The sequence below is a fragment of the Macrobrachium rosenbergii genome, chromosome 26, assembly GCF_040412425.1.
Source record: "Macrobrachium rosenbergii isolate ZJJX-2024 chromosome 26, ASM4041242v1, whole genome shotgun sequence".
Classification (NCBI taxonomy): domain Eukaryota; kingdom Metazoa; phylum Arthropoda; class Malacostraca; order Decapoda; family Palaemonidae; genus Macrobrachium; species Macrobrachium rosenbergii.
In genome coordinates, this window is record NC_089766.1 from 46304797 (window position 1) to 46332296 (window position 27500).

General features: G+C 37.1%; 1 protein-coding gene across 4 annotated transcripts in view; it reads right to left on the reverse strand.

The window, feature by feature from the left end:
- Positions 1-27500, reverse strand: part of LOC136853155 (protein SSUH2 homolog) — a 792844-nt gene that overhangs the window by 283596 nt on the left and 481748 nt on the right. For 2 of the 4 annotated variants that reach the window (XR_010857373.1, XM_067128467.1), the window contains exon 1: positions 6353-6878. The exons of the other annotated variants lie outside the window; for them this stretch is intronic. The gene's annotated coding sequence lies outside the window, so the exon portion shown is untranslated. Of the gene's footprint in view, positions 1-6352; positions 6879-27500 lie in introns of those variants that run through there. 4 annotated transcript variants of the gene reach the window in all.

Genomic DNA, 27500 nt, shown 5'->3' on the forward strand with positions numbered 1-27500 from the left:
AGAAGACACTCTGGGACACAACACGGAGTTCTTCTCTGAGTGATTAAGTCAAGTGTTATTTGCAGTAATTTTTTTTTTTTTACCTGGCGCGACTTGTCTTAATGTTATTTATTAATTTATTAGTTCATGTTTTCGATTTAATAAGTGGGATTTCTTCTTTTTGTATTTCCCTTTACTTCCTCTTACTTCTTCCTGATGAACACCTTCATATTCTTTGGAAGCTTCTTGAATTTCAAGAAATGTGGCCCCCTTTGATTGGGCTTGTTCCATCTTCTAGGGTTCTTCATAATGAATAATAATAATAATAATAATAATAATAATAATAATAATAATAATAATAATAATATTCTTTGGAAACTTGAATTTCAAGTCAATGCCCCTGTGGTGGGCTTGTTCCATATGAATAGGTTTCATCAACTGAATAATAATAATAATAATAATAATAATAATAATAATAATAATAATAATAATAATAATAATAATAATAATAATAATATAATAATAATAATAATAATAATATTTTGGAAGCTTATTATTATTATTATTATTATTATTATTATTATTATTATTATTATTATTATTATTATTATTATTATTATTATTATTATTAAGAAGATGAAACCTATTCATAAGGAACAAGCCCACCAAAGGGGCCACCGACTTGAAATTCAAGAAGCTTCCAAAGAATATTAAGGTGTTCATTAGGAAGAAGTAAGAGGAGGTAAAGGGAAATACAGAAAGAAGAGATCCCACTCATTAAAAAGAACAAAAAAATAAACCAATAAATCAATAAATAGATCAAAAAGTATTAAAATGCATTGCTCTCGTTATAATCTGATGGAAACGCCTTGATCTATAATTGACTGAATATTGACTATGGAGTTCTTTGAAATGCTATACAGATTCGAAAAGATATATGAACTTTTGTCTTTATTTTTCTTTGCATTTGTTTGGTGATTTTCACGAAATGTTCTCTTGTGTGGAAAGTAGATTTTGCGAGACATTGATCATACTCATTTACATACGTCTATAGCTGTGAATGTAAATAAATAAATGGACAATGTTATAGTTCCCCATTTCCCTCTCTCTCTCCCCTCTGTCTCAATCTCACCACGAGATTTATATATATATATATATATATATATATATATATATATATATATATATATATATATATATATATATATATAATATATATATATATATATATATATATATATATATATATATATATATATATATATATATATATATATAATATATATATATATATATAATATATATATATATATATATATATATATATATATATATATATATATATATGTATATACATACACACATACGCAGTACATACAGGTATATTACAGACAGTGATTTTTATATTTATCCCCAAGTCTTCTTTGCGACTCAATTCCACATGAAGAATGCCGGCTTTCACATTCTCTTACTTAGCTCATTTAGATCCGCGCTGACATTTTTAAAGGCTTACATGTGATGGCAACATGCAAGTAAAAAAAAAAAAAACTCGTACACAAAAAAAAGAGAGAGAAAGAGAGAGAGAAATGTCAGTCTCATTGTTACAGAGGAGGTATTTATAAGTTGACCTAAAAACACAACGCTGTCATTGTTACTTGTTTACTTTTCATTATATTCGTAATGTCAGAATGAATGTATGGAGTTGTATAGGTACTGTTCATTAAATTACAAAGTCGTATTTCATATGTAAAAACAAATTCATGATAACTTTCGAGCAACATTCAAAATGTAAATACGCAATAAACCTGGGTACATTAGAATCTTCTTATCTTCGGATCTATATTTAATTTTATCTAATATCTAATTTATTAATTTTTTTTTTGATAAGTGGGAGCTCTTCTTTCTGTATTTCCCTTTACTTCCTCTTACTTCTTCCTAATGAACACTCTAATATTCTTTGGAAGCTTGAATTTCAAGTCAGTGGTGGGCTTGTTCCATACGAATAGGTTGGTTTACTGAATAATAATAATAATAATAATAATAATAATAATAATAATAATACTTAATAATAATAATTCTTTGGAAGCTTAATAATAATAATAATATATAATAAGGGTAATAATAATAATAATAATAATAATAATAATAATAATAATAATAATAATTCTTTGGAAGCTTGAATTTCAAATCACTTCCCCTGTGGTGGGCTTGTTCCATATGATTAGGGTTCATCTTCTGAATAATAATAATAATAATAATAATAATAATAATAATAATAATAATAATGATAATAACAACATTCTTTTTGGAAGCTTGAATTTCAAGTCACTGGCCCCTGTGGTGGGCTTGTTCCATATGATTAGGGTTCATCTGCTGAATAATAATAATAATAATAATAATAATAATAATAATAATAATAATAATAATAATAATAATAATAATAATAAAAAAAAAAATTCACTGTTCCTTTATACCATTACGAAATATTTAACAGACACCTGAGATAAATTGACAAAGAAAAAAAAGTCATGAAAATTTATTCCATAAACAATCACCAGAAAAATCTGGTACATTAATACAGAAAATATTCGAAAAATTAAATAGGTGTTTTTCCACTGAGAATGAATCTCTGAGACGATGGAGGGTTGCGTAGTATCTTAAGGACGAGAATATCTAACGGAGTAAATGTATTCGAAGTGATTAAAAAGATAAACAGTGGATGACTAATAGTATTTAAACTTCCAAAAACAACAGATTAATTGAATATATTTTGGAAAAACTCTCTGAAAACTGCAGTATCTGCAAAATTGTCGAAATTGAGATGTGCCACCTATTGGGCTCGTGAAACACTAATTACGCATGTTACTGCAGTTTCAGAATGATTCTTCTTCAATGCTTTCCACGAGTATTTAGGGGTCCCATTTGCAGTATCTGCAAAATCAGTAGTTAGGGAAGGGAATATCTACCGTTTTTCTCAGTTTTGTATTTTTGCAGATACGGCAGTCTTCAGTTTTAGGGCAGCATATTACAAAGTGACATTGTATAAAAAAACTGCAGCTAAATAGGTTTCCCTTGAATTTTTTCAAATTCACAAAGTTCTAAAATAATTCGCCCATTAAATAAACGTATGTAAATGCATTTCTCCTCACCTTTCCATTACCACTATGTAATGTAAGCTAAGAATGAAACGCTAATTTAGAAATTCAAAATAAAAACGAAACCACTCGTTAAAATTAAAATATATATATATATATATATATATATATATATATATATATATATATATATATATATATATATATATATATATATATATATAAACAATAAAATTGCTACGATGCGATTACAAAAACGAAAAAAAAAAAAATTGTACAATGAATAAAGAATACTAGAATGGACTAGGAGAAAATTACTTAAACGTTTCACGAAAAATAACTTAAAATGATAAGGAAACTGTTACAAGACCAGATACACCGTTCCTGTTACACACACAAAAAAGTTGATAAACAGTGCCAAACTTTGAAATATTTTTTCAGGAAATCCCTTAACCATAACAAAACTCTTCATTCATTCACCAACTTATTTGTCAATACTTATCCTCTCATTCTTTGTTTCTATTCATTTTCAAGGGAGACAGGTTATATAATTATACATATACATACATATATATATATATATATATATATATATATATATATATATATATATATATATATATATATATATATATATAATATATATATATAAGTAATATAATGAATAAAAAGTAAGGAACTTAGGACTATCAAATTCAGTTCAGAAAAAGCAATTTGGTAGAAAATATTTGAAGAAAATAACTAACAAGGTTCTATTATATATATATATATATATATATATATATATATATATATATATACATACACACATAAAAGTAATCGAACTTAGGACAATGTAGTTAAGTTCACAAAACCACACTCTTAGAAAATACTCGAAGAAGATAAATAAACAAGACTCTATTATTTTGCCAATTGGGGTCGAGTCACACAATACCAAACCTAGTCATTCAGAAATATATACACACGAAAAAACACGCACACACACACACACATCCGATTTAACATTTATGATCAGTACCTTGTGACTGTTTAATACTTTGTTACAAATTTTTTTATTATAAGCAAAAGAAAATTCAAGGAGGCACATTCGTATCTTGAGAATTTCCAAACATGAACTAGAAGAGTTGAACGAATAATCTACAAGATTAATGCAACCAAGGCTGCCTTCAAGAAGGCACATTCGTATCTTGAGAATTTCCAAACATGAAACCTAAAAAGGCATTAGAAAAAACAGTCTTTTTTTTTGTTCACCTGTTTTGCGAAAAGATATCTAAGAGTAAGTACGAATCCATGGGCTGAAGGAACCATTTAAACCATTCTCTTGGCCACAATTGTTACTAAAGCAATTACGTCAAGTTTTTTTTCTTTTCTCTCTTCTGACCCAGTTCAAAGTTTCTGTGAACTCAGGAGAAAAAGATAAATTTAACTTATATAAATGAAAATATTTGAAAATGTTCTTTGTTAAGTTTCTGTGAACTGAAAAAAAGATAAATTCAACTTATACAAATGAAAATATTTGAAAATGTTCTTTGTTAAGTTTCTGTGAACTGAAAAAAAGATAAATTTAACTTATACAAATGAAAATATTTGAACAGGTTCTTTGTTAAGTTTCTGTGAACTGAAAAAAAGATAAATTCAACTTATACAAATGAAAATATTTGAACAGGTTCTTTGTTAAGTTTCTGTGAACAGAAAAAAAGATAAATTCAACTCATACAAATGAAAATATTTGAAAATGTTCTTTGTTAAGTTTCTGTGAACTGAAAAAAAGATAAATTCAACTTATACAAATGAAAATATTTGAAAATGTTCTTTGTTAAGTTTCTGTGAACTGAAAAAGATAAATTCAACTGATACAAATGAAAATATTTGAAAATGTTCTTTGTTTAGTTTTTTTAACTGAAAAAGATAAATTCAACTTATACAAATGAAAATATTTACAAAGAAGGTTCTTTGTTAAATTTTTGAACTCAAGAAAGCAGATAAATTTAACTTATACAAATTGAAAAAATAATATTAGGTTCTTTGTTAAATTAATATGAACTGAAAAAATAAATTTTTAATCTTTTTAACTATTTGAAAATATCTTTGTTAAGTTTCTGTGAACTGATATTAAAAGATAAATTTAACTTCACAAATGAAAATATTTTGGAAAGGTGCTTTGTTACAATGAGGAAAATTGGGAAAAAAATAATTTTAACTTATAAAAATGAAAATATTTGAAAAGTTTAAATTTTTTTTAACTATTGCAATATGTACTTAGCTACTCGACGACATTACAAAGAAACTCAGGATATGAAATCTTTTGGAAACTGCAATGGTACAATGAGGAAAAATTGGAAAAATAATATTAACATAGAAATTAATATATCTGAAAATCTTTTAATCTTTTTTAACTATTGTAATATGTACTTAGCTACTTTACGATATTACAAAGAAACTCAGGATGTGAAATATTTTGGAAACTGCAATGTTACAATGAGGAAAAATTGGGAAAAAATAATTTTAACATATAAAAATGAAAATATCTGAAATTAAATTTTTTTTAAACTATTGCAATATCTACTTAGCTACGTCGATGTTACGAAGAAACTCAGAACACAAAATCTTTTGGAAACTGCAATGTTACATTGAGGAAAAATTGAAAAAAATAATATTAACATACAGAAACTAAAATATCTGAAATTTTAATTTTTTTTTAACTATTGCAATATCCACTTAGCTACTTCGATGTTACGAAGAAACTCAGAACACAAAATCTTTTGGAAACTTCAATGTTACAATGAGGAAAAATTGGTTGAACAAAACGCAAATGTATTTTGCAGGAGGAGGAACCACCGTCTTTATCACCCCCAATAAAACGGGCGAGCGGGTCACAAACTGGTCAATAGACACTCCCGACCAGAAACTGGGTCATAGGTCATCGCAGGTCACCTTCCACACTTTGAAAAAAAAAAAAAAAAAAAAAAAAAGACTTTCACTTATTTCGAAGGAAGCACAATCCGTGCCTTTTTGCTCTTTCAGATTCGATCACTTCAGCCGAAAACCAAGCCCTCTCCACCCCCCCGAAAAAAGAAAAGAAAAAAAAAAAAACTTCCACCAAATGAGAAAATTGATCTCTCCTTTTTTATTTTCTTTCTAGAGTCAGTCCAGGTAAGACTGAAGTTGGCATTTGGGAAGAGAAAACGAAATGACGTTACAGTTCGCTTAACCTGGGAGTGACTTTCGGCCAACGGGCAAAGAAGGAACTTTTCGAACAAGAGGCACTTTTCCCATACATATGATCTCGAGTTGGAGTGTGTTATGAGTTGGGTTGAGTTAACACAGGTGTGAGAGGCGGAGGAGGCACACCCTTCCCCTCACACGTCCACAGAGCAACTAAGGTGGGACGTCGTCGCCGTCGCCCTTGTGGCCTGCTCACACCGGGGGATACTGGCACCGGGGAAAAGGTGCCAACTGACGAAAATTATGACCCATTTCTGTATTTTTTTTTTTTTTTTTTTACCCCTCGAGGGGGGCGTTTTACCCAGGGCTGCTTCTGCGGCCGTGCTGCCACCTATACTTTTAGCCGCTGGAAAAGGGGAAAGGAGAGAGATTCTTGGGGGAGGTGGAAGGAGGCGGAAGGAGGAGGAGGAGGAGGAGGAGGAGGAGGAGGAGGAGGCGGAGGAGGACCTCGAACCCCGAAACCGAAGAGAACCAATTTGGGAATTAGGAAAGCCGTCGGGAGCACGTCCGATGCTTATGGGGGCGGAGGCAAACTGTCAATTCTGCTTTACTCCTACTCCTACTCCTCCTCCTCCTCCTCCCACCCGGGAAAACAATACAATCATTTACCCCCTTTCAAGTGCCCCTGGAAGTCGCGCTTACCCCCGCCGAAACGGCATCTCGTTCTGTTTGACCACCAAAACAGGGCATTTAACAACGTGACCCTGAGATCCCCAGGGAGACCCCTGGGGAGACTCACGGACCAATCCCCTGGGGAGACTCACGGACCAATTCCCTCTCCCCGGGAGACTCTGGACCAATCCCCCAGGGGGACACTCACAGACCAGGTCGCCCCGGGGGAGACTCATGGACCAAGTCGCCCCAGGGAAGAGTCACTGACCGAGTCCCCCCCGGGGAAGACTGACGGACCGAGTCCTCCCCGGGGATACTCACGGACCGAGGTCCCCCCTGGGGAGACTCACTGACCGAGTCCCCGCCCCGGGGATACTCACGGACCAAGTCTCCCCCGGAGGAGACTGACGGACCGAGTCCCCCCGGGGGAGTCCCCCCGAGAGAAACTCATCTATGGGCGCTCGTTGACGGCGAAATGCGGCATATAAGGTCGAGGGCGACCTCGAGCACCAGCCAATTTCGGAGGGCGGGCCAAAAAAAAAAAAAAAAAAAAAAAAAAAAAAAAATAAACTCTCCTGTTCAAACAGCCCCGAAAACTGAGCCATCATGACAGCAGGCACTCATGGATATCCCGCCCGCGGCAGTTAGGTTTGCGAGGAGGAGGAGGAGGAGGAGGAGGAGGAGGAGGAGGAGGAGGAGGAGGAGGAGGAGGAGGAGGAGGAGAGAGAGAGAGAGGAAGAGGAAGTTGTAGATGAAGAGAAGAGGAGGAGGAGGAGGAGGAGGAGGAGGAGGAGGAGGAGGAGGAGGAGGAGGAGGAGGAGGAGGAGGAGGAAGTGGGGCAATTGATGCACCAGCGCGCGGTACGATGGAAGCGACGTGACTTCAATTGTAGACAACCTGTTATAAGGGCGAGGTCAGATCCCCCTCCTCCCCCCCCACCCCTCCCTTCCTTCCTTCCTTCCACAGCTTTCATTCCCAAGCCTCCAGCCTCTCTCTCTCTCTCTCTCTCTCTCTCTCTCTCTCTCTCTCTCTCTCTTTCTCTCTCTCTCTTCTTCTTCTTCTTCTTCTTCTTCTTCTTCTTCTTCTTCTTCAACCTTCACTTCCTTATCCTAGTTTTACTACTGGAGTATTCTCTCTCTCTCTCTCTCTCTCTCTCTCTCTCTCTCTCTCTCTTCTTCTTCTTCTTCTTCAACCCCGACTCCGTTGTCCCTTGCTAATCTCTACCTCACTTAATGTCTTATTCACGTTAACCGATAAGCCCCCCCATCACAATTCACAACACAAAGCAAATATATATACATGAATATTACCAATGAAATGCAAACATTCTAATCAGAGTTCCGTGCGCCTTCGTGGCTAACATGACGGACTGCATTCTTCGAAATCTCTTCCGCAATGTAATTAAATAATATAATGTAAATGTAATTACCTCCGTTATCGAGAGATAATAACGACACGAACGTCAAGAAATATTGTTTCAAGAAATATGATACTTCAAGCGTCTTGATGCATACGAGACGTAATTCGATAGCTTAACTCCAGAAGAATATTTTTTATAATCACAGTCGTCAAGAGTATATGTTTATTGCATTACCAAGCGGATATATCTTGATATCAGAGACGATATATATATATATATATATATATATATATATATATATATATATATATATATATATATATATATATATATATATATATATATATTGAAAATCATCAGCAAACGTATTCAATATTTGGACGTATTTCCAAACGCCTCCGCCCTGATTACCTGACGTTATTCCGGAAATCGAATTACCGACGTAATTCCGGGATAACGACAACAAAATACCAAATCCATGACGAATCGTGAAAAACAGGACCTAAGTGTTTTCGTCAACAGAGTTACCAAAATACACTTACTAACTTTGTCACTGAAAATAGTTAACTTCTTACCGCAAAATATTGATTCGAGTTTATCAATAAAAGTTCCGTATTTATTATAATAAAACGTACGTTCAAGTTGTTTTGGCTCGTTCCTAATAATAATAATAATAATAATAATAATAATAATAATAATAATAATAATAATAATAATAATAATAATAATATTCTTATTATTCAGTAGATGAAATCTATTCATATGGAACAAACCCACCAAAGCTTCCAAACTATATATATATATATATATATATATATATATATATATATATATATATATATATATATATATATATATATATATATATATATATATATATATATATTACACACACACACACAAATACACACATCCGAACCTCCTCTTTCAATTCAGATTTTACAAGGAAGCTGCCCCCTCCCCAAAACAGAGATACCCACCCAAGCATGCCCGCTTTGAAGGTCTGGAGAAAGTTAACGCATGTATACCTTGACATTTTTTTATTTCCTTCTCCAAAATATCAAGCTCTCGTCCAGAAAGTCCGTCTACGTTGCTTTAAAACATTTCGCCTCTCCATTCCAGGTCTTTCCAGGGATCCGGACGTGGATTTAAGGGTACACTGACTTAAAAAAAAAAAAGGGTCGTACGAAGTGGTAAAGGGTGGGTATATATCTTCGTCGGCTGAATATAATGGCGCGTGTTCTGGCAGAGGATATTTGTTTGAGTTCTTCAGGTTGTAAGAACATTCAGCCAGAAGGATATTTTGTCTCGGCGATTCCTAAAATTCATCTCTTACCTTCTGGGAACGCCTGAAACGAGTTTCCTTATTCCTGGGAACCTATATCTAGAGTACAATTATATATATATACATATATATATTATTTATATATATAAATGTATACATATAGTATGTATATATATATATATATATATATATATATATATATATATATATATATATATATATATATATATATATATATAGAGAGAGAGAGAGAGAGAGAGAGAGAGAGAGAGAGAGAGAGAGAGAGAGAGAGAGAGAGAGAGAGAGAGAGAGAGCTCTGTAACGTGGCGGAAAGATCAAACAAGACGGGTAAAAGAGGGGAATCCCCTTTTCCAAGAGGCGAGAAAATACCCTCGACACAGGGCATCGGGTTTCTTCATAACCCAAATGGAATGCCCCACTTAAGGGCAGGGGGGAATTAAGTTTGTAAGGATAGATATATGGGGAAATCGTATTTCTATCGCCTTGATGTATTTCACGGCCGTAAAGACGGATACTGGGTATTTATCACCTGGGTGTAACGTCTCCCGGATGAGAAATATTCATCTCTCATCGGCCATTTAGATTATGAAGAACCTTGATGACCTCTGTGTCAAGAATTGAATAATATAGAATTTAGGCCATAGGCCTATATAATATATATAGATATATATACAGTACATATATATAGATATTAGAGAGAGAGAGAGAGAGAGAGAGAGAGAGAGAGAGAGAGAGAGAGAGAGAGAGAGAGAGAAACCTCCTGACGTGAAACATTTGAAACTGTAACATTACATGACAAATTTACAGGAAAATGTACTTCCGAGAGAGAGAGAGAGAGAGAGAGAGAGAGAGAGAGAGAGAGAGAGAGAGAGAGAGAGAGAGAGAGAGAGAGAACCCTATCACAATATCAATACCATCTAATATAAAGATTTCTCAAGACACAGACAGGTGTTGAATTTTGTGCCAAATAGCTTATTTCATCTCGCAAACCGCCACGCCGCAAAGTATCCGATGTATAACATTACAAAGTTCATAACGCTTTAGAGGCAGAGCGCTGTAATATGATGATATGGAAATAAAATAAGAAAAAGGAAGAATCAATCTCTCTCTCTCTCTCTATTTATATATACATTTATATATATAATATGTATATATATATATATATATATATATATATATATATATATATATATATATATATATATATTATAAACAAATAGATTATATCTTCCGGTGGTGGCCTATCCTATATCGTTGCCAGAAGCACGATTATGGCTGACTTTAACCTTAAGTGAAATCAAAACTACTGAGGAGGCTAGAGGGCTGCAATTTGGTAAGTTTGATGATTGGAGGGTGGATGATCAACATACCAATATGCAGCCCTCTAGCCTCAGTAGTTTTCAAAATCTGAGGGCGGACAGAAAAAGTGCGGACAGAAAAAAGTGTGGACAGAATAAAGTGCGGACGGAAAAAGTGCTGTGGACAGAAAAAGTGCGGACAGAAAAAAATAAAGAGCGGACAGAAAAAAGTGACAAAAAAATGTGGACAGAAAAAGTGCGGACAGAATAAAGTGCGGACAGAAAAAAGTGCGGACACAACAAAGTGCGGACAGAAAAAGTGCGGACAGAATAAAGTGCGGACAGAAAAAAGTGCGCACACGAAAAAGAGCACACACAAAAAAAGTGCGCAAACAAAAAAGAGCGCACACAAAAAAGTGCGGACAGAAAAAAGTGCGGACAGAACAAAGTGCGGACGGACAGACCAAGCCGGCACAAACAGTTTCCTTCCACAGAAAACTAAAAACGAAAATGCCTAAACATAACGCCGAGTAAAGTGAGAAAAGTTGACAAAGAAAACCAATATCATTATACCCAAGAGCAAACCAATATGACCTAACAGAGGAAGTTGAACTCTTGTATTTTGACCAATTACTTGATGGCCACGCGCTGGCACCTATGAGGTCATTCAGCGCTGGAAAAGGAAATTGACAGTAAAAAGGTTTGAAAGGCGTAACAGGAAGAAAACCTTTTGCAATTGCACTTTGAAAGAATTCTTTGGAGAAGGTGGAAGCAAGGTAATATGAATGGAGGTGCAGTAAAAGGAGTGAAAGGGGTTGCAGCTGGGGGTTTTAAGAAGGGACGCTGCAAAGAATCTTCAGTAATGCCTACAGTGCGCCCCACGAGGTGCACTGATGTTAATACCCTTCTTACGGAGAATTAGTTGATGGAGGCCAATATATTTGCTGACATTTACTGACATTAAAATGGGAAAGCATTAATTTGTGTTTTTTTGCCAAGAAAAAATAATATTGTATTAATATCATTTTTAATTTTTAAAATAAAATATCAAAAATTATTATTTTAAGCTAAGTAAGTATGAGCCTTGGCCCATGAAGCTTTCAGCCACTGTCCGGTGATGCCCTATCTTATAGCGTTGCCAGACGCACGACTGTGGCTAACTTTAACCTTAAATAGAATAAAAACTACTGAGGCTAGAGGGCTGCAATTTGGTATGTTTGATGATTGGAGGGTGGATGATCAACATACCAATTTGCAGCCCTCTAGCCTCAGCAGTTTTTAAGATCTGAGGGCAGACAAAAAAGTGCGGACAGTCAGACAAAGCCGGCACAGCAGTTTTCTTGTACATTAAACTAAAACACTAAAATATTATTATTGTTATTTTAATAATAATAATAATAATAATAATAATAATAATAATAATAATAATAATAATAAACCATATTCTTTGGAAGCTTGAATTTCAAGTCAGTGGCCCCTTTGGTGGGCTTGTTCCATATGAATAGGTTTCATCAACTGAATAATAATAATAATAATAATAATAATAATAATAATAATAAATAATAATAATAATAATACCTAGAGACATTTACAACATTTACCTTCGAACCACGACCAGTTCTGTGAGGAATGTGAGCCAAACACAAGCTCCTCTTATCAATGAATCATCGGACATCCACTGGAAGGCCTGTTTCGAACACCTAACATCAGAATCAGAATCGGCAGAGTATTTGCGATTTGCCACGCGATAGCTCGGTCGGCAAAGGGTAATTTTTACCAGTTTTAGAGACGGTGTAATATCTCTCTCTCTGTGATGGAAGGTGCGTCGAGAGAGTATTTCTTATTAGAGGAGAGAAGGTGTTGATTTAGTTTCAGGTGAGGGTCGGGTAATGTGGCGTTTTTTGTAAGAGCTTCGTGCGAGGGAGGTGATTATCTTGGGGTCGTGTTTCCTTCTGGGTATGGTTGAGTCTCTCTCTCTCTCTCTCTCTCTCTCTCTCTCTCTCTCTCTCTCTCTCTCTCTCTCAATTTCTTTTCCTTTTCCTACTACTAAACTCTCTCTCTCTCTCAATTTCATTTTCCTAATGACTAATCTCTCTCTCTCTCTCTCTCTCTCTCTCAATTTCCTTTTTTATTACTAAACTCTCTCTCTCTCTCTCTCTCTCTCTCTCTCTCTCTCTCTCTCTCTCTCTCTCTCTCTCTCTCCTCTCTCTCCTGTTTCTAATTACTAAACTCTCTCTCTCTCTCTCTCAATTTCCTTTCCTTACGACCAAACTCACTCTCTCCCTCTCTCTCTTTCCTTATTAGTAAACTCTCTCTCTCTCTCTCTCTCTCTCTCTCTCTCTCTCTCTCTCTCTCTCTCTCTCCTCTCCTTCTTCTCTCAATTTCCTTTTCCTTACTACTAAACTCTCTCTCTCTCTGTCTATTTCATTTTTCTTAAGACTAAACTAACTCTCTCTCTCTCTCTCTCTCTCTCTCTCTCTCTCTCTCTCTCTCTCTCTCTCTCTCATTTATGTGCAAAGCCTACTTTCCTGTATAATGGCAAATCAACGCCTCCTGAGGTCTTATACAAACTGCTAATTTTATCCCAAAATAAAAGCTTCTGCAAATCTTACGCCATTAATATCAGACTCACGAATAGTACTGCAACATTCAAATATCATTTAATGAGATGAAGTTCCTAGACCCATAAGAGTTCTAGACTTTTTGAAATAGTTGAACAACTTCGCAACCAACCACCTATAAGAAAACGAGTGAGAAACAACACGAATAAACAACATTGCAGCCTAACGAGAAGCATGACAGAAACGGCTTCCTTCCCCCTCCCAGATATTTTCAATTATTGGAACCGAATTCTGAATGTTTCACCTAAATAAACCTCGAGCGCCGTAAAATATCCGAACCTTTCCCAGGGAAGCTTGAATAACAAGCGGAGCTAATTACCAGCCGATTATTCGAATCTCGGGCATGAACAGCGACAGGGAACGAACGGGGATGCTTTTCCGTTAGTTAAATATCGATAATCCTTCTGTTCGAGCAGTTACGGAACTTCAGGCAAACGGTGGTGCTTGGGTTTATAGTATCAACATCAGGTCTGCTTGCATAGACAGGGTTTGCGCTGGTGAAATATTTATTCTGTTCCTTTGGGGCAAATTATTATTATTATTATTATTCAGTAGATGAAACATATTCATATGGAACGAATTATTCAAAGATGGCCATATTCATATGGAATTCAACCCCAAAGAATATTATTATTATTATTATTATTATTATTATTATTATTATTATTATTATTATTATTATTATTATTATTATTATTATTATTATTATTATTGTGTTCATTAGGAAGAAGTAAGAGGAGGTAAAGGGAAATACTGAAAGAAGAGATACAACCGATTAAAAAAATAAATTAACAAATAGATAAATAGATAAAAATGTATGTACCTTTGAAAATATACATACATAAGCACGTGTGGTCACAATGCTGATATACATATATTAAAGCCGTGAAAAGACGACCTTGGAACCTTTTCTGAAAATATTTCAATGCAATACGCCAACAAATACCTTTTCGTCAACTGTACCCAAATATGTTTACAGAATGGGATGTATAGCATTTTACTATATATATATATATATATATATATATATATATATATATATATATATATATATATATATATATATATATATATATATATATATATATATATATTTAGAGAGAGAGAGAGAGAGAGAGAGAGAGAGAGAGAGAGAGAGAGAGAGAGAGAGAGAGAGAGACATAATGTGGCTGTACAAATATTTGGCTATGCCGTTTAAAAGCGATGACCTTGAAATGCTTTTGAAAAGTATGACAATAGTATCTCTCTCCTAAAGCTTTGCTGTCCACTCTATGAAATTTCGAAAAAAAAAAACAACATTTTTCACCCAAGCGTTTTTATTATATCTAATTCAAATAATAATAATAATAATAATAATAATAGAACACGCGGTATGTATCGCAAATCGCCCACGCGGCGATAATCTTGATAAGGTTCCAAATGAACCTGAGAATATCTAGAGTTCAATTTCTCCTGGCTACCCACAAATCCCCAGCGACGATAAAGGAAGTGCAAGACGACGCGAATAGAAATCAAGGCGGAGCAACTGTTGATAACAGGAGAGAGAGAGAGAGAGAGAGAGAGAGAGAGAGAGAGAGAGAGAGAGAGAGAGAGAGAGAGAGAGAGAGAGAGAGAGTAAATGGAGAAATCCTAGGTTCTGTTTTCTCTCGCACCAAGTAGGTGAATTTCAGGGCCTAAATTGGGTTTTGATTTACAAGAGAGAGAGAGAGAGAGAGAGAGAGAGAGAGAGAGAGAGAGAGAGAGAGAGAGAGAGAGAGAGAGAGAGAGAGAGAGAGAGAGAGAAATTTCATGCTAAAGAGATTATGCAACAAAAACAGAGAGAGAGAGAGAGAGAGAGAGAGAGAGAGAGAGAGAGAGAGAGAGAGAGAGAGAGAGAGAGAGAGAGAGAGAGAGAATTTCATGCTAAAGAGATTATGCAACAAAAAAACAGAGAGAGAGAGAGAGAGAGAGAGAGAGAGAGAGAAATTCCATGCTAAAGAGATTGTGCAACAAAAAAGAGAGAGAGAGAGAGAGAGAGAGAGAAATTCCATGCTAAAGAGATTATACAACGTAAAGCATAAAGAGAGAGAGAGAGAGAGAGAGAGAGAGAGAGAGAGAGAGAGAGAGAGAGAGAGAGAGAGAGAGAGAGAGAGAGAAATTCCATAACCCTGCTTTATATAAAATAATAAAAAGTGAAATAAAATGTCGAACTAAAACAATCATCCTAAACCCACGCTTTGCAGGCCTTCAATATCACACTCCCAACCAAACAACTAAGCGAGATTCTCAAGTACAGTGGTTCTCAACCAGGGGGGGGAATTCCCCCTATGGGGGAATTTCAGTGTTTCAGGGTTAGGGGGGAATTGTGACCACAAATTGGCAGGCTCAAACTGGGTCTAGGACCACACAAAAGGCAGTGTGCATCGGTCCGCGCCACTCAGAGGTCCCACTGGGCTTTCTCTCTGCTACCTTGTGTGTTTGTGTTGGTATTTTGTTACATATTTGGAATGCACCTTCTGAGCCAGACAATTTTGGAAAAGGGGGGTGGGGGGGGGGATGACATTCTGACTTATGGTGAAAGGGTGCAGGGGCCAAAAAAGGTTGAGACCCAATCTGCCCCAAATTGGAAAACTGCAGTATCTGCAAAATTTTCGGAATTGAGATCTGCCACCTATTGGGCTCGTGAAACTCTAATACACAAATTACTGCAGTTTCAGAATGATTCTTCAAAATGCTTTATTTATGGGGTCCCATTTGCAGTATCCGCAAAATCAAGTGGTTTTGTATTTTTGCAGATACTGCAATCTTCCATTTGACAGAATGATTCTTCAATGCTTTCCACTAGTATTTAGGGGGTCCCATTTACTTAATCTGCAAAATCAGTACTAAGGCAAGGGAGTACCTACCATTTTTCTCAGTTTTGTATTTTCGCAGAGACTGCAGCCTTCCATTTTAGGGCGGCGGCAGTGACTCCTCTAGCACCTTGGTGCTTAAATCCTCCTCCTACCTGTTACGTCAGGCGTATTAAACTAATTACAACCGCGGGCAGCCCAGCGATTAATTAGAAAGTTACTTATACTTTTCCGCAGAGCAGAGAAACAGTGCTGTTCTTTCCCTGCCGCTAATTAAGACTTCTGTCCTCCAAGTCAACCTGTTACGTTTCCATATTATTATTATTATTATATTATTATTATTATTATTATTATTATTATTATTATTATTATTATTATTATTCAGGAGATAAAGTCCCCTATTCATATGGAACAAGCCCACCAAAGGGGCCACTGAGTTGAAATTCAGGCATTTTTATCATAAAAATCCTGTATAATTTTAGATTTAGTTCTACTAAATAAAATTTTCTTTAAATAAATGATACTAAATATCAAGAAATAAAATTTAAGATATATTAAATTCTAAGAATGCAATAATAATAATAATAATAATAATAATAATAATAATAATAATAATAATAACTAAGGTTTTGTTTTTCACGTCAACCTGTCACACTTCCATAGGATGAATTAATTGCTGCTTCGGCCGTCGATATGGAGAGAGAGAGAGAGAGAGAGAGAGAGAGAGAGAGAGAGAGAGAGAGAGAGAGAGAGAGAGAGAGTATATCTTAGTTTAACCAGACCACTGAGCTGATTAACAGCTCTCTTAGAAAGGGCTGGCCCGAAGGATTAGATTTATTTTACGTGGCTAAGAACCGATTGGTTACCTAGCAACGGGACCTACAGCTTATGGTGGAATCCGAACCACATTATGACGAGAAATGAATTTCGATCACCAGAAATAAAATCCTCTGGGCCAACAGCGCGCTAGCCGAGAGCTCTACCCACCCTCCCAATGAAGAACAATACTACGTAGTATTGCACCAGTCCTGTTGTTTTTTTTTTTTTTTGCCATGCCCCTAGGTTAGGTTAAATTATGGACTCAACAATCACTTGGGTGTAGGAAACATAATGAGATGATTTTCAAGAAAATTCTATGGTTAGTTTTCAAGATATGGCGTCCCGCTTTTTTTTTCAGGGAAAGGTCCCGGTACTCGGTTACGTCTCCGGGAAAATTTTGCGATTGGAAAGCGAAACCTAACTCGTTCATAAAACAGGGAGCTCGATTCGCGGCTGGAACTGACGGTGCCAATACTTGATCAAGCGAAAATCCTCCCCCCCTCCGCCCCCTCCAAGACCACTCCTTAAGTTTGGGGGAGGAGGGGGTCATCGAACTTCTGGTTGGTTTGAGATTTCTTACGCCTACCAACAACGAGATTCTGATAGTTTTAAGCCTCTCTCTCTCTCTCTCTCTCTCTCTGTATATATATATATATATATATATATATATATATATATATATATATATATATATATATATATATATATATATATATATATCCATACCTAAATATTTAACCCAGAATTAGCATAACAGAGATGTTCACAGTACTGGTATAAATATTATGCATCGCTGAAAAATATTCATATGTTCTATACACTCACTACTATAAAGAATAAATTCTTTGAACTCGTACATAAACGCATTCCATTATCACCCTACCTAGATTCGGACGAGAAGAAGAAGAAGAAGAAGAAGAAGAAGAAGAAGAAGAAGAAGAAGAAGAAGAAGAAGAAGAAGAAGAAGAAGAAGAAGAAATTCAGTTAGCTGCCTTTCCAAACAAATGGTCAATCCACCAAAAAAAAAATTTCTCCAATCACGGCACAGAAATAAAAAAAAAAATAAAAATGAAAAAAAAAAATCCATCGGACCGAACTCTATATTTTACGCCAGTCCCCCATTTAAACAAACAGGTAGATAAAAAAAATATAAAAAAAAACATACGCACAGCTCACAGTCGCCCATTTCTTGTTTATACCGGGTCCCCGGTCGGCGGAATCCAAAAGACTTCGAGAAAAAATAATCCGGGGTAAAAATAATCTATTCTGTCACGGCAGGATTTCCATTTCCATCAGTCTTGGGGACCAGACTGTTCTAGAAGTAACAAGCGACCCTACAGCGATAAATAAATTGAACTGAATAGAGAATTTAGGTCAAAGGTCAAGCTAAGCTGGGAGCTGCGAGGTCATTCAGCGCTGAAATGGGAATTGACGGTAAGAAGGTTTGAAAGGTGTAACAGGGGGAAAATCTTTAGCAATTGCACTATGAATCAATTGTTAGGAGAGGCTGGAGAGTAAAGTGAAAGAAAGAGAATGCAGACGGAGGTGCAGTAAAAGGACCGAAAGGGGTTGTAGCAGCTAGGGGCCTAAAGAAGGGACGCTGCAAAGAACCTTAAGTAATGCCTACAGTGCACCACACCCCCCAAGTCTTCCCAATCTCCACATCCGAACTTCACATTCTCCACATCCCTGCCCAGAACACCGCCGCCTCCGCATTCAAGGCCCCAATTGCCCTCGAGAGAGAGAGAGAGAGAGAGAGAGAGAGAGAGAGAGAGAGAGAGAGAGAGAGAGCCATAAAACGAATCCTCTTCGCGCCTCGGAAACAAGAACTATTTCTTCACTATTTCCGGCGCCTCTAATGACCCCATCTGTCAAAAAATGATTCGTCCCGGGAATATCATAACCTATGTGGCCCGGGATCGCTTGCGCTCATAAAAGGGGGCCAGGGGGGAGGGGGAGAGGGGGCGAGGGGGGGGGGTCAGAAGCGTTATCGTTATCTTTCTCTCCATCCTTTTAAGTGGTATTGGGGGGCGATTTGATAAAGTAATGCGTTGGGTGATTTGATAAAGAGGTGCAGAAAATAAATCTCGTATTGGTGTTGAAAGGTTAAGATTGGTGCATGGTGTGTGTATACAAGTATACATACATGTATATACACATTGTGTGTGTGAGTGAGAGAGAGAGAGAGAGAGAGAGAGAGAGAGAGAGAGAGAGAGAGAGAGAGAGAGAGAGAGAGAGAGAGAGAGTGTAAATTTTTGCCAAATTTATAATTAACGTTTGGCGAAAAATTCAACTTGTTAAGTAAGCAAGCATCACAATTTGGTATTTTCTAACTCTTTAAAAGCAATATAACAAAATTCCATTGGATAACTCAAATGGACAATAAATAAATAAATAAATAAATAAATAAATAAACAAATAAATAAATAAATAAATGGAGAGACACTAACCTACCTAAAACAATTAAGAATTGAAAGTCCCACACACATGCTATGAAGAAACAAACAAACATTCTGGAAAAATAAACATAGAAAACAAACAAGCCTTCAAGTTTATCACGCCTGTGTTTTTTTGCTAGGCGCGAGCGTTAACTCTGACCACAACCATTTCTTCCTCCCAGGGTTGCTGTAGCTAGGAACAACAGGGTTGCTGTAGCTAGGGACAACAGGGTTGCTGTAGCTAGGGACAACAGGGTTGCTGTAGCTAGGAACAACAGGGTTGCTGTAGCTAGGGACAACAGGGTTGCTGTAGCTAGGGACAACAGGGTTGCTGTAGCTAAGAACAACAGGGTTGCTGTAGCTAGGAACAATAGGGACAACAGGGTTGCTGTAGCTAGGGACAACAGGGTTGCTGTAGCTAGGAGCAACAGGGTTATGGTAGCTAGGAACAAGAGGGACAACAGGGTTGCTGTAGCTAGGAACAACAGGGTTGCTGTAGCTAGGAACAACAGGGTTGCTGTAGCTAGGGACAACAGGCTTGCTGTAGATAGGAACTGTAGGGTTGCTGTAGCTAGGGACAACAGGGTTGCTGTAGCTAGGGACAACAGGGTTGCTGTAGCTAGGGACAACAGGGTTGCTGTAGCTAAGAACAACAGGGTTGCTGTAGCTAGGAACAATAGGGACAACAGGGTTGCTGTAGCTAGGGACAACAGGGTTATGGTAGCTAGGAACAAGAGGGACAACAGGGTTGCTGTAGCTAGGAACAACAGGGTTGCTGTAGCTAGGAACAATAGGGTTGCTTTAGCTAGGAGCAATGGGAACAACAGGGTTGCTGTAGCTAGGAACAATAGGGACAACAGTGCTGCTGTAGCTAGGAACAACAGTGTTGCTTTAGCTAGGAGCAATGGGGACAACAGGGTTGCTGTAGCTAGAAACAACAGGGCTGCTGTAGCTTGAAACAACAGGGTTGCTGTAGCTAGGGACAACAGGCTTGCTGTAGATAGGAACTATAGGGTTGCTGTAGCTAGGGACAACAGGGTTGCTGTAGGTAGGAACTATAGGGTTGCTGTAGCTAGGAACAACAGGGTTGATGTAGCTAGGAACAACAAAGTTGCTGTAGCTAGGAACAGCAGGGTTTATGTAGCTAGGGACAACAGGGTTGCTGTAGCTAGGAACAGCAGGGTTTATGTAGCTAGGAACAACAGGGTTGCTGTAGCTAGGGACAACAGGGTTGCTGTAGCTAGGGACAACAGAGTTGCTGTAGCTAGGAACAACATTGCTACTGTAGCTAGGAACAACATGGCTGCTATAGCTAGGGATAACAGGGTTGCTGTAGCTAGGAACAACAGGGCTGCTTTAGCTAGGAACAATAGGAAGAACAGGGTTGCTGTAGCTTGGGTCAACAAGGTTGCTGTAGCTAGGAACAGTAGGGCTGCTATAGCTAAGAACAACAGGGTTGCTGTAGCTAGGAACATCAGGGTTGCTGTAGCTAGGAACATCAGGGTTGCTGTAGGTAGGGTCAACAGGGTTTCTGTAGCTAGGGTCAACAGGGTTTCTGTAGTTGGAACAACAGGGTTTCTGAAGCTAAGAACGTCAGGGGTGCTATAGCTAGGAACAGCAGGGTTTCTGTAGCTAGGAACAACAGGGTTTCTGTAGCTAGGAACAACAGGGTTGCTGTAGCTAGGAACAACAGGGCTGCTGTAGATAGGAACAACATAGCTAGGATCAACAGGAACACCAGGGCTGCTGTAGCTAGGGACAATAGTAAAACAGGGTTGCTGTAGCTACGAACAACTTCTGTAATGGAGGATAATGAAAGAAAAGGCGACGCGAAGCGTAGAAGACCAAGAGACAACGATAAGACAGCACTGGTACCTCTGAGGTCATTCAGCTCTGGAGAGGAAACTGGGAGTAGATGGTTTGAAAGGCGTAACAGGAGGAATACCTTTAGAAGCTGCACTATGAAATCATTGTTAGGAGAAGGGTGGAAGCTAGACGGAAGAAAGACTGTACGAAAGGAGGTACAGTAAAAGGAATGAAAGGGGTTGCAGCAGCCAGGGGCTTCCTAGAAGCACACCTCCGGCACGGGGTACATCCCGTAAAATTTACACAAACAGAGGACATTATCGATCCACAAGATCAGACGGGGTTTCGGTGCTGGTAGGTATGGCAATCAGTCGCGACGAGGCCTGAGCACCTAATCGAAACAGCGAGAGTGCCAATGAATTGCAGGCAACTTAAAGAGAAAAAAGTGTGTCACCAACTAGCCAGTAGGTAGGTAGGTAGGTAGGTAGGTCACTTACTTCCTCGCCGCGTTCCCCGAGACACGAAGGCCCGCTTCCATTCGCGTGGCCTTGGATAGACGTTAGACATGACACATCGCGTGCACGGACATTTCCCAAACTGAGTCTTGTACGCGTGCTCCTCGAGACTGTGGGATTGAGGTAATGACGCTTTTAAAAGCGGGTTTGAATTAGTGGCTAGAGACGATGGTGTTTTAAATGAATCTGTAACGGTGCTGGATTTATTGATTGAAATATTAGTTTTTTTTTCTGTTATTATGCCGTTTTTAATAATAATAATAATAATAATAATAATAATAATAATAATAATAATAATAATAATAATAACTAGATATTTTAGTTTTCTGTAGAAGAAGACACTTGTGCCGGCTTTGTCTGTCCGTCCGCACTTTTTCTGTTCGCACTTTTTTCTGTCCGCACTTTTTTCTGTCCGCACTTTTCCTGTCCGCCCTCAGACTTTTCTGTAAAACTCATTTTCTTGAGGCTAGAGGGATGGAAATTGTTATGTTGATCATCCACCCTCAAATCATCGAACATACCAAATTGCAGCCCTCTAGCCCCAGTAGTTTTATTTTATTTAAGGTTAAAGTTAGCCATAATCGTGCATCTAGCAACGTTATAGAACAGGCCACCACCGGGCGGTGGTTAAAGTTTCATGGGACGCGCCTCATACAGCATTATACCGAGACCACCGAAAGATAGATCTATTTTCGGTGGCCTTGATTATACGCTGTAGCGGCTTTATAGAAAACTCGACTGCGCCGAAAAAAAATCAGCATAGCACAACACACCAGTAGATTTTCAAAGCACTTTCAAATGGAATATTTTATTAACACTGAAATTTAAAAATATCTACAAAAATTATGTAAATAAGAAATAACACTCACGTTTCACATAACTTTACGAATAGAATAATAAAAATAATAATAATAATAATAATAATAATAATAATAATAATAATAATAATAATAATAATAATAATAACAGACGGATATTTAGGTTGTTCAAAAGTATCAATTCAACAAACACAACCACTTGGGAAACAACCACAATATTAATAATAATAACAGACGGATACTTGGGTTGTTTTAAAGTGTAAACCAAACATCTACAGCCACTCGAAAAACAACCACACACTGACTCGCTCACTCTTCGCCAATTGAACACCAATCTCAGATTGGTGGCAAAGTTATGTGCACCTGATAGGACCTTGGGGTTTTGGTGGGAGGAGGGGGGAGCGTGGGCGTGGGGGGGAGGAGGGTGGGTTAGGGGGGAGAGAGAGAGAGAGAGAGAGAGAGAGAGAGAGAGAGAGAGAGAGAGATTCAATAGTTCAACACCTCCTCCGCCAAGTTTGTATGAGTTGGTAACAAACTTGCAGGAACAATCGCAATACAATTGAGATCAAATCAATGTCCCCCGCCAAACGCCCCTCCCCCGCCCACGAAATGGGCGAGAATGTGACCATTATCAAATCAATGCCCCCCACGCCCCCCCCCCACAACCCAAATGGGCGAGAATGTGAATATTATTACATTTAGTGTGAAGTGGCAACCGATTTCGCCCTACAGGTTAAATTGCCCGAGATGTTAAAATGAGATTGAACAGGTGAACAATCTGTTATCTGTGAACAGGCTGATTTCACACTTGAGATAATTGTTATTTAGATCATTGTGAGTTATGAGTCACACCGATTTTGGAACTGGAATTGGCATATATAAGATTTAGGCTAGATGCCAAGCTAAGGTGGGACCTACGAGGTCATTCAGCGCTGAAACGGAAATTGACAGTAAAAAGGTTTGAAAGGTGTAACAGGAGGAAAACCTTTTGCAATTGCACTATCAATCAATAGTCAGAAGAGGGTGGAGGGTGGGAAATAAGATGGAAGAAAGAGAATAGGAAAGGAGGTACAGTAAAAGGAATGAAATGCATAATATGCACTGCAACTGATAATTCCCAATCTACCTTCATATCTCTCCACATCTTTACACGCGCACATTCGTGGGCCGCGGGTCATACAGCATTATACCGAGACCACCGAAAGATAGATCTATTTTCGGTGGCCTTGGTTATGTAGCGGCTGTACAGAAAACTCGATTGCGCCGAAGAAACTTCGGCGTATTTTTGACTTGTTTATGAATAAGAAGTTGTAGTAATGGCAGCCATGTCCGTTTAAAAACCTTTCCTCCTACTAAAATCCTCAACCTCCTTTTCCAACGTATTTTTTTCCTTCGCCATCCTACACCATCCTATAAAGGATAATGGACTAACAAGGCTCAAAATTCCACCTCCCTATTTTTTCCCTACGTCGCCCCCAAAAGTGAAAAACGGGAGAGAAAAAAAAAAAGGAATATAAAAGGAATAAAAATCAGGATCGAACCAGTGACCCGTGTGACGGCCATTAATCAATCCGAAAGAGGTAAATATGGTGATGGGGCCAGCCTTCGCGTGTAGCCATCATCGTCATGATTTCCGCCGTCGTCTTCACCATCATCATCATCATCATCATCATTTGTCACTCACACACATCCTCTCTAGTTTCCCTTTCCGCCGTCGGAGGGCCTGTGCCGCCAGTGCACCTCACGCGGTGCAGTAGTAGGCGTTACTTGAGGTTCTTTGGAGCGTGTCTTCTCGAGGCACCTAGGCTGCAACCTCTTTCGTTCCTTTTTACTGTACCTCCGTTCACTTCTCTTTCTTCCGTCTCGCTTTCCAACATCTCTTGATAATTGATTCATTGTGAAACTGGGAGGTTTTCCTCCCGTTACACCTGTCAAACCGCCTTTTCTCTCATTTTCCCCTTCGGCGCTGATTGACCTCAACGCGGGTCCCAGCGATTGACCTTTGACCTCGTTTCAAAAATAGTCAAAAATAGTGTTGCTTTTCATCGTCCTGTGTACAACTGCCCGCACTTCTTAACTGTTAATGTAAGTCACAGTTACAACAAGGAACAGGCAACACCTTTTTTCCTGCCTGTTTATCAAAGCAAGAACTTGAAATCGCTTTCCTTTTTTTGTACCTCTTCGAGAACGACCACACGAGAAATACCACCTGTCGAACTTCCCCAAAGTTCCAGAGGTCCTTTATTCCTCCTCACACCGTTGGACTGTGGAACAGCCTCCCTTCTGAGGATGTCGTGCGGTTGGAACTTCTTCTTCTTCTTCAGAAGTTCAAGCGAAGGTGCAGTGCATTGCTACCCTAATACTATTCTCCTTGCATTTTAATTCATTTTTATCTATTTGTTAATTTTTTTTTCTTTTTTAATAGGTGGGATCTCTTCTTTCTGTATTTCCCTTTACTTCCTCTTAATTCTTCCTAATGAACACCATAATATCCTTTTAACTTTTTTTTTTGGAAGCTCGAATTTCAAGTCAGTGGCCCCTTTGGTGGGCTTGTTCCATATGAATAGGGTCCATCTTCTCAATACTAATAATAATAATCTCGAATTTCAAGTCAGTGGCCCCTTTGGTGGGCTTGTTCCATATGAATAGGGTCCATCTTCTTAATAATAATAATAATAATAATAATAATAATAAAAATAATAATAATAATAATATCTACTAAAGCAAGTCCCTGCTTTGATAAATCACTCCTCTTGATCTGCCTGTCAGTCAAGTCTGAGCCTGGTGACAGGTTTCACCTGTCAGCCCCACGTCAGACTAGTCTGAAAAGGGTCCACTCTCTCCCCTTCCCTGACACTCTAAGCAATGAAATCCCCACAGCAACGGTTCGAGCGTCAACCAACCCTCCGTACCATCCGTCGTGCCAAATGTACCGTTCGTGTTGGCGTTTTTACTCCGTTTCCGATTCTTCCCGAGAGACCTCAGTCACCTCACCCAACTGTCAGTCATTCCTCTGGATGTGCTGTGAGTCTTCTTAAGGCTATTGTTTCGTTTCAATCTCCCCTTGAAATTGCAGCGGACTGATTGCCAGGTTTCAGATTCCTTCTAAAATAAAGCGATTTCTTTCAATAATAATAATAATAATAATAATAATAATAATAATAATAATAATAATAATAATAATAATAATAAGAGATTCACAATTTTGGGAAGAACAATCTGTGTAATAAAAATCCACAATTATATGTTTATTTTTAATAATAATAGATTTACTATATAATTATGGATTTTTACTGAACAATATAATTGTTATTATTATTATTATTATTATTATTATTATTATTATTATTATTATTATTATTATTATTACTCAGTAGATGAAATCTATTTAATGGAACAAGCCCACCAAAGGGGCCACTGACTTGAAATTCAAGCTTCCAAAGATTATTATTATTATTATTATTATTATTATTATTATTATTATTATTATTATTATTATTATTATTATTATTATTATTATTATTATTCAGTAGATGAAACCTATTCGTATGGAACAAGCCCACCAAAGGGGCCACTGACCTGAAATTCCAGAAGCTTCCAAAGAATATTAAGGTGTTCATTAGGAAGAAGTAAGAGGAAGTAAAGGGAAATACAGAAAGAATAAATCCCATTCACTTATTCAAAAAAGAAAAAAAAATTAATAAATTAATCAAATATATAAAAATATATTAAAATGAAAGGAGAATAGTATTAGGAGAGTAATGCATTGCATCTTCGCTTGAAAATAATAATAATAATAATAATAATAATAATAATAATAATAATAATAATAATAATAATAATAATAATAATAACGCCAGCAGCCACATTAATGAATTCATACCCAGAATAGCTTTTAAATCACAAACTGATTATAATGAATGGAAACGGGCATTTAATTTGAGGGTAAATAATACCTAATGAATACACAATCACATACACATATACACACACACACATATACACGCACACACACACTAGCATACCCAAAGGTACCAGTCCACGCGGGAATATGGCTGCCCGCATTACTGTGGCAAATGTAAGCACGCGCGCATATCACCCCGCATGAAATAAACATGCTGAACCTATTCACGGGCAATGGGTCAGGTCGAGAGACGAGCGTGCTTGCGCATACATGTGCAAGCGGCGCAAAGGTCATAAATACGTGTGTGTTTGGTCGCCAGAGTTTCTGAAGAGGGGATGTGGTTATATTCGCCAGTTTATAAATAATGGAATAATGAAGAGTTGCAATTATTATTATTATTATTATTATTATTATTATTATTATTATTATTATTATTATTATTATTATTATCCAGTAGATGAAACCTATTCAAATGGAACAAGCCCACCAAAGGGGCCACTGACTTGAAATTCAAGCTTCCACAGAATATTATTATTATTATATTAATAGTATTATCCAAGCCCACCAAAAGGGGCCACTGACTTGAAATTCCAGAAGCTTCCAAAGAACATTAAAGTGTTCATTAGGAAGAAGTAAGAGGAAGTAAAGAGAAATACAGAAAAAAAGAGATCCCACTTATCAAAAAAGAACAAAAAAATAAATTAATAAAAAGATGAATATATAAAAATGCATTAAAATGCAAGAGGAATAGTATTAGGGTAGTAATGCATTTTATTTTCATTATTAGATAAGAATGGCTCTGTTATTTACACTCTAAAAAAAATTAGAGATTTTTTGAAAATCATCAAAACACGTTAGTAAAAAAGGGTTGTC